The following is a 7,289-nucleotide window of genomic DNA, read 5'->3' as shown; positions in this document are numbered from 1 at the left end:
CATAATTTCTGAGCTTCGCTACTTGTGGATGCTGTCATCCTTGTTTTTTTCTTTTTAGTTTTAAATAACTGTTTGCTATTTATTTGAGACGCCTGAAGCTTTTGAAGTGATTTATATTTCTGTCTGTTTGTAACTCATTTAATTGATTTATTTAAAAATTTCCAGTGTGGCTTGGAAACCGATTAACAAAAAGCAAAATTGGAAGTAATCCTATAATTTTTACTTTTACTATCCGCGAAAGCTGTTTATAATACGATACGATAAATAACTATTCTGCTATTTATTTTTGCACTCAAAATTTACCCCTTTTAAACTATCAAAATCTATCCCCGTTTCCCTTCCATCCTATTATAACCTTCCCTTTCCTCTTCCGTTTTATAACCAGTTAATTTTATTCGATGGCATATAACTTTTGGTATTTTTGTTAAATTTTGATTGGTTGGTTTCACACTAGAAGTATTCAAACTTTCAACCAATGATTTTAATCAGAATGGTGTAATTTTGTATATAATTATCAGGGATCGGAAGCCTCACGTAAGCCGCGTGTAAGCCTCAGTGAAATCGTGATTTTATCACTATAAAATTCAGCTGGATGTATAAAACGGCTCTTTTGTAGACAATCCTTCTTTCTTAAATTTTTTTTTCTGCTCACAAGCAGGTTTAAAACTGAGGCTTATGCGCGGCTTACGTGAGGCTTCCGATCCCTGATAATTATCATTGAGGATGTATATCAATTTAATTTCCATTATCTTATCCCTTAAGATCCTTGATTTATACCGTTATAAGTAATTTGCCAATGAAAGGGCATTTAAATATTTCCACTCCGCTCTCAGCTATTATTCCTTTATTTGCTTATAAAGTGAACTATTTAGATATTTATTTAAATAATGTTATAATCATGTAACTGCCAAACAGGGTTATAAAGTATGCCTCATCTACAAATATTTAAGAATCACAATTTATTAGAAATTGGGTTTCAATAAGCAAAATCTAGACATTCGAACTCTTTACTTACAATCAAAAAAAAAAAAATTTAAAAGTATAACTAATTTTCATTTTTTTAATAAAAGCTTTTTAGATTAAAATATTATATTTTTCTCGTATTCATTCGAATCCAGTGGATAAGAACCAATTCTCATCCATACGAAAAAACTATGTCTAGCATCGTATTATATCCAGATTTATACGAATATAAAAATGTACAATCATAAGATTAAAACCAGTTTTTTTAGCCCGTGCCTTTGGCATCTCGGGGCTAAAAAACTGGTTTTAATCTTATAATTGTACATTTTATATCCGCGGAAAGCCGTTTATAATACGATGCGAGAAATAACTATTATGTAATATATTTACCAACACCTGCATACATACAATCAAAAATATAAACAAAACAAAGAAATTTAAGCTTTAATCTTCAGATGCGATATCCCTTCTATTCATGGTCAACTATAACTTTAACTAGTTCAAATAACAAATACTTTTCTATTGTCATATCCATGGGGAAAGTAATAGGTAGATTGATAGATTTAAACTTTTTTTAAGTGGGATGATTTTCTGTTCGTCTGCCCATTTGTTTTTAAAGCAATGTTAAGAGCTTGGCAAAATTTGATTTTTCTTTAAGGGACAACTTCATATATGTCATGGGGTGGATTTCGTCTGTTTTTAGGGATGTTTGTTAACCTTACAAAAAGAAGAGTTCTCTGAATAAAAAAACACCCCCAAAAAAACTATTTTGAAAATTATAACCAATCGATAATTGCCATATTTTAATACATTACAAAACAAATTCTTATATTTACAAGAACAAACAATAATCTTTAACAAGGTTCAGTTTTTTTGTTGGGTAATTTTGTCTAGGGGTAATTTCTCTTGGAAGGTTAGTGTTACCTTCCCCCCAAATAGTTATAAACCCTGGAACTATGAAAAGCTAAATTGTAAATGAGAACCATATTGGTTCAGTGGTTAGCAAAATCTTTCGGTACAGACTCATGGAAGTCCTGTTATTTTTACATAAGAATAATATTTTTCGTATTCATTTGAATCCGGTGGATAGGAACCGGTTCTCATCCATACGAAAAAACTATGTCTAGCATCGTATTATATCCAGCTTTCTACGAATATTAAAATGTACAATATTAAAATGTACAAATGTACGCGGAAAGCCGTTTATAATACGATGCGAAATATAACTATTTTAACCAAAGTTCCTAAATCCCTGTTTACTCTAAATAGTTTGACTATTATTAAACATTCTTTACTTTGTAATATTATGTATATTTAACAAAAGCATAATAGGAAATAGAAATAATTTAAATTTTAAATGTCCCAGATTAAATTTGCCGTTATTGGATTGGCGCGACTTTAAATTTTGTCCGTTAGAATATCAACGCCAGCTAAAAAATATATCGATTAAAAAAAATACCAATTGAATTTAAAATCTGGGCAGGACGTGCCCTGCAAATTTTTAAAAATAAATGTAATACAATCAATATGTAACTTACAGAATACAGAAGGGATGCTTTTGTTATCATCAATGTTGGAGTAAATCAATTAATCGTCAAATTTCTTTTGACAACAAGGATGACAACATTCATCAGCAACGGACAATGGCAATTAAAGAAATGAGTTTAAAAGTATTTATGTCTTTCGATGTTTGACTGTCAGACCGACTGACCACAGACCAATTAATTTTTTACTGTATGCTCATTGACACAGGAAATGTTCACCAAAAATTTTAGCTGTCTATCTTTTATAGCATTGCGAACTGACGTACGAGAGAAGTGAATTATAGAGTAGCCACTGATAAATGAATTGACTTACAGACCAGCTGCGCGAAGCATCACATGGTCAAAAAAAACAACAGTAAAACGTTAAGTTAAATTTTTGCATAAACGGGAAATATGATTTTTAATTAATTAACTGTTTAAATTTACCAATTTAATGCTAGACAAATCTATATTTTAGTTCTTTTTGGTGATTTCAACAAAACATGTTTAGGGACGTTTCTTGCTTAGCAGCAAGCAACTTTTAAACCATGAATTCTGATTTTTGTAAATTTATTGAAATTAAAAAAAAAACTTTGAAAGGTTCAAACGACATGGAAAAGCTATCTGACGAGCATAATTTTTTAACGATTTATTTTTGATACCTATTGATAATTTAATTTTCATTCGTTACAATTTTCATCTTTGAATTCTAATTGTTGTTTATTTCTTACTATTGCTGCGCTTCTTGTGGATATAAACGTCCTTATCTAATTTTAGAATATTTTTATTTGTCCCTTTAAATCGTCTGTTAAAAGTTCGTTGTACCTAACACAATAACAGCGTCGCGATGCATGTATAGATAGATTTAAATATGTGGATAGATAGATAGTCCTGAGGTTTTATGGACTAGTGTAATACTTACATAATAAACATCTGTTCTGACCTAGGGCGCGCAACCAGATGACCGCTCGAAAAGGGGACTAGGAAAGGGGAGGTGGGAAGGTAAGTTTGGAGAAAAAGGGAAGGGGGGACTGCAGCTGTGCGCAACACATCAGGTGGTCCACCAATTACCACTTCCCATTGTCATCCCTTTTTTATTCATTTCAACCATTCCACTTTTCTCTTCTCTCTTATTGCGCCTTATTACACCATTCTGAATGCTCCAGCAATTTCACAAAAAAAAAATTTAGCAAATGTGAGACATAACTTATCATTAATTGTCATAAAGCATTTTCTGCACTATTTAGCCTGAGAAAATCTATAAGAGTATTTTAGCATTTTAAAAGTAGTTAAACATTGTTCATAATGGTAAAAAATTTCAATTTCAAAAACAATTTAGGCACATTGTAGAAACATCGTATTTTGGGTATAATTGAATTGTGTAAGACAAACAAACAAGGATAAATATGCTATAATAAGCGAAATAAATTTTTTATCAAAAACTTTTTGAATTTTACACAAATATCATAAAAATTTTAGATGATATCTACATAAGTAGCGCGGCTAATGAATATAGAATATAACAAAAAAACACATAAGAAAAATAGAGAATATGTTCATTGGTTGGTAATATTTACACGAATTTTAAGACAACCATTTTCATAACAACATCAAAAATATAATTTTCATCATTGTTAAGGGCAAAGCTTTTCTGTAATTAGGGCCTTGCTGCCCGTAACGTGAAGCTCTTATGGTTAATTTAGGAATGTTAGAATTGTCCTGTCTATTTCAAACTATTCATGATAACAATAAGGTATGATATTTTAAGCACAATCTCACTATAATCAAAACCTAAAAATGTAATTATGTCCTTAAACAGTAGCTTGTATTTATGCTATTTTAAAATCTGACACTCTACAAGAGTTGGTGTTCGTTTGACCTACTGTTTGAATCTAGAGCTTCGCTTTTATGTATGTTTTCAAGTAGTTTTGTTATTTTTGTATGGAATGATTATCCCTCACCTTTGAAACAGGAAGGATAACATCCTGATAACCGATAACATTTCCTTGGGGAGGGGTGTTTTTTTAAATTGGGAGGGGGGGATAATAACTAAACTGGATTATGTAATGAAAGAGGATGATATTGAATAATACAGGACTAGAGAGATTTAAACAGATATAGGAAAACACCTGGTTATTGTATATACAGTGTTTTCATCAAACGGTCAATAGTTATTTATAGCATCGGGCTAACAAAAACTGGTATGATTTTTTATTTAAATATTCAAGGAAAAATGGTCTATAACACGAGACAAAACACGTTTTTGTCAGTATTGCTGAGAACTGGTTCTAATCCACCGGATATTAATCGGATTTGAAGAAATACTGGAAAAGTTTTTAGATGTATATTATAAGTATGTGTTTAATCATATGTATAAATTATTTTTACGTCAACGCATCTATGACCGTTTTCGGTCTTGTTTTTTTTTATTCCAGAAAAGATCGTGACTTTAAGAAACTTTTTAAAGATTCTAGGTCATTAGAGTTAGGGTTTCTTTAGTCCTTTAGATATAAAACAATATGTAAAACCCTAACTCACAAGCTAGCTTAATAATGTTTTTAGGACTTAGCCTACAATTTTGTGCTGCTAATTAACTTCCAAAATAAGATGTTTTAAAAATATGATTATTTGATTATTTCAAGTCACTTATATATGTCAGACTTTTATTTCATTATTATAACGAAATGTGAATTTAGTCATAAAATAGGCGTATAAACATATAAACAATTTTCTCTTTATTCGATTCAAAGTTTTTGCAGCATTGTAGGATAACTTGGCTTAAACAATATTTAGGGCATTTAAACTTCTCTCAATGTTTATAACGGGGATTAAAGGGCTTAAACTCACCCCCCCCCCCTTACCCAGATGGGGGTGGGGGAAAATGTCGGTGGTTTAAGTATCGCATCTTCTTTATAACTTATTACATCAACACTTCCGTCTGTATCACCCTACTTCAAGCCTTAAATAAAAAAAATATTTTAACACTACTGGATTAGAACCGATTCTCAGCCATACTAAAATATAATGTATGTCATCGTATTACAGACAATATTTGACGAATATCAAAATAAAGATTATAAAATTAATACTAGTTTTATTAGCCCTGACCTTCGGTGCCTCGGGGCTAACTAAACTGGTTTTAATCATTTTAATATCCGTAGAAAGCTGTCTATAATTCTATTAATTTCTTGATTTAGGCATCTCTTATGATTAAGATTCCCAGAGAATCAAACCTTAAAGCTTTTTTTAACCAAGGAAGTAATATGAATTATATGACAGCCACGCCTATTTCTGAGTTTAAGGTAACGCCTTTTTTCTTTAGCTTTTTATTATTCTTTAACTTTTTTAACACAGGAAGTGATTTAAATCAAATAAACTTTATAATTTAGTTACAGCCACGCCTATTTTTACAATTTATGTAACGCCTCTTTTACATTACTTTCCCAGGAAGATAGACCAGTAAAATAAAGATTTTTTGGGATGATTTGGATGAAGGAAAAAGCTGGTTCTTATTCTATTTAGTTAAAATATATTAAATAGAAACAAAACCGTCTGTCCCTTAAGGTCTCGGTAACCACTAAACCGATTGGATTCTACACTTCAGGGAATATATCTACTGGTCCTGTGGTGGTTTTAAAGCTATTTTCTTGGGGGCTGGGACACCCCCAACCCCCTTCCCCTAAAGAACAAAAAAAATACCCCTCAATTTAAAAAAAACAATTAATTTAAATTAGTGGTCGCAGCACCAGAGGTACTTATTCTTTTTCTTCTTTAATTACCTCTTTGGGTCAAAACCCCTAGAGGCTAGGGGAGATCGCTAGTTGAAATATAAAGAAAAGGAATATAAAGAGTTTAAAAACAATGTAATGTAATAAAACAATATACATAAAAATTACGCCTTTTTATATGTTATATTAAGATAATCTTTTTATGGCCCCGCCCCTTCCTTCTTACCAATAAATTACATTATATATACAACATACATATTACATATATATACCAACCCCCACCCCCCCGGCCCCCCCCCCAAAAAAAAAAATGAAAATTCTTATTGCCAGAAGTATTTTCAAAATATCCGACTTTATTCTTAAACGAAGGTTTTCTATAATTAGGTTCGGTCCGTCCGTAACAATTAGCTCTTTTCGTTAATTTGTACATGGTAGGTTGTCCTATCGATTTCAAACTTTGTATGATGATTCTGACATTTAGGGACGATTTAGGAAGCGTATCAACCCTACAATCGTTACCAGAAAGTTCACTTTAAGCTAGTTAATGTTTTTTAACAACAAATTTGTTCGTGATATAATTATCCTTTAAATCTGATTTTTGTAATACTGATTCCTAGGACAACAAAGTACAGTGTTATAAGCGAAGCATCTCTATAATCAAGTCCTAAAAGTATACACACCCTGCCTTAACCATATAAAGGATAAACAAAAATTACCATGAAAACGGACAATGCAGCGTTCAAATAGGACCTAGTGCCAAGTAGAATCCATTGAGAATGAAATCCTAGCTGTTCCTTCTTGGCAGATATTTCAATTTTAAGATTTAAGGTGAAAATCACTAAATTTGCCTAATATACAAGGCAAATCTACCTTTAATACAGGGAGATTTGATACTTTTTTTTCTGTAAATCGCTAATGAGATCACTTTTTAAATTAAATAATATCTTAGTCATGTAAAATCAATGAAGCAGTTAGGTTGTGATTTGACTCGAATCTGGTTAACTTGTCTATGTGTTTTACTTGTTTTCTTAATCATCTCAAACATTAGAGCATAGAATTCTTTACACAATGTGTA

Source organism: Acartia tonsa, chromosome 12, assembly GCF_053477335.1.
Source record: "Acartia tonsa isolate MP-2025a chromosome 12, ASM5347733v1, whole genome shotgun sequence".
Taxonomy (NCBI): Eukaryota; Metazoa; Arthropoda; class Copepoda; order Calanoida; family Acartiidae; genus Acartia; species Acartia tonsa.
The sequence above is the reverse complement of the archived record's forward strand: the minus strand, read 5'-3'. Positions refer to the sequence as shown.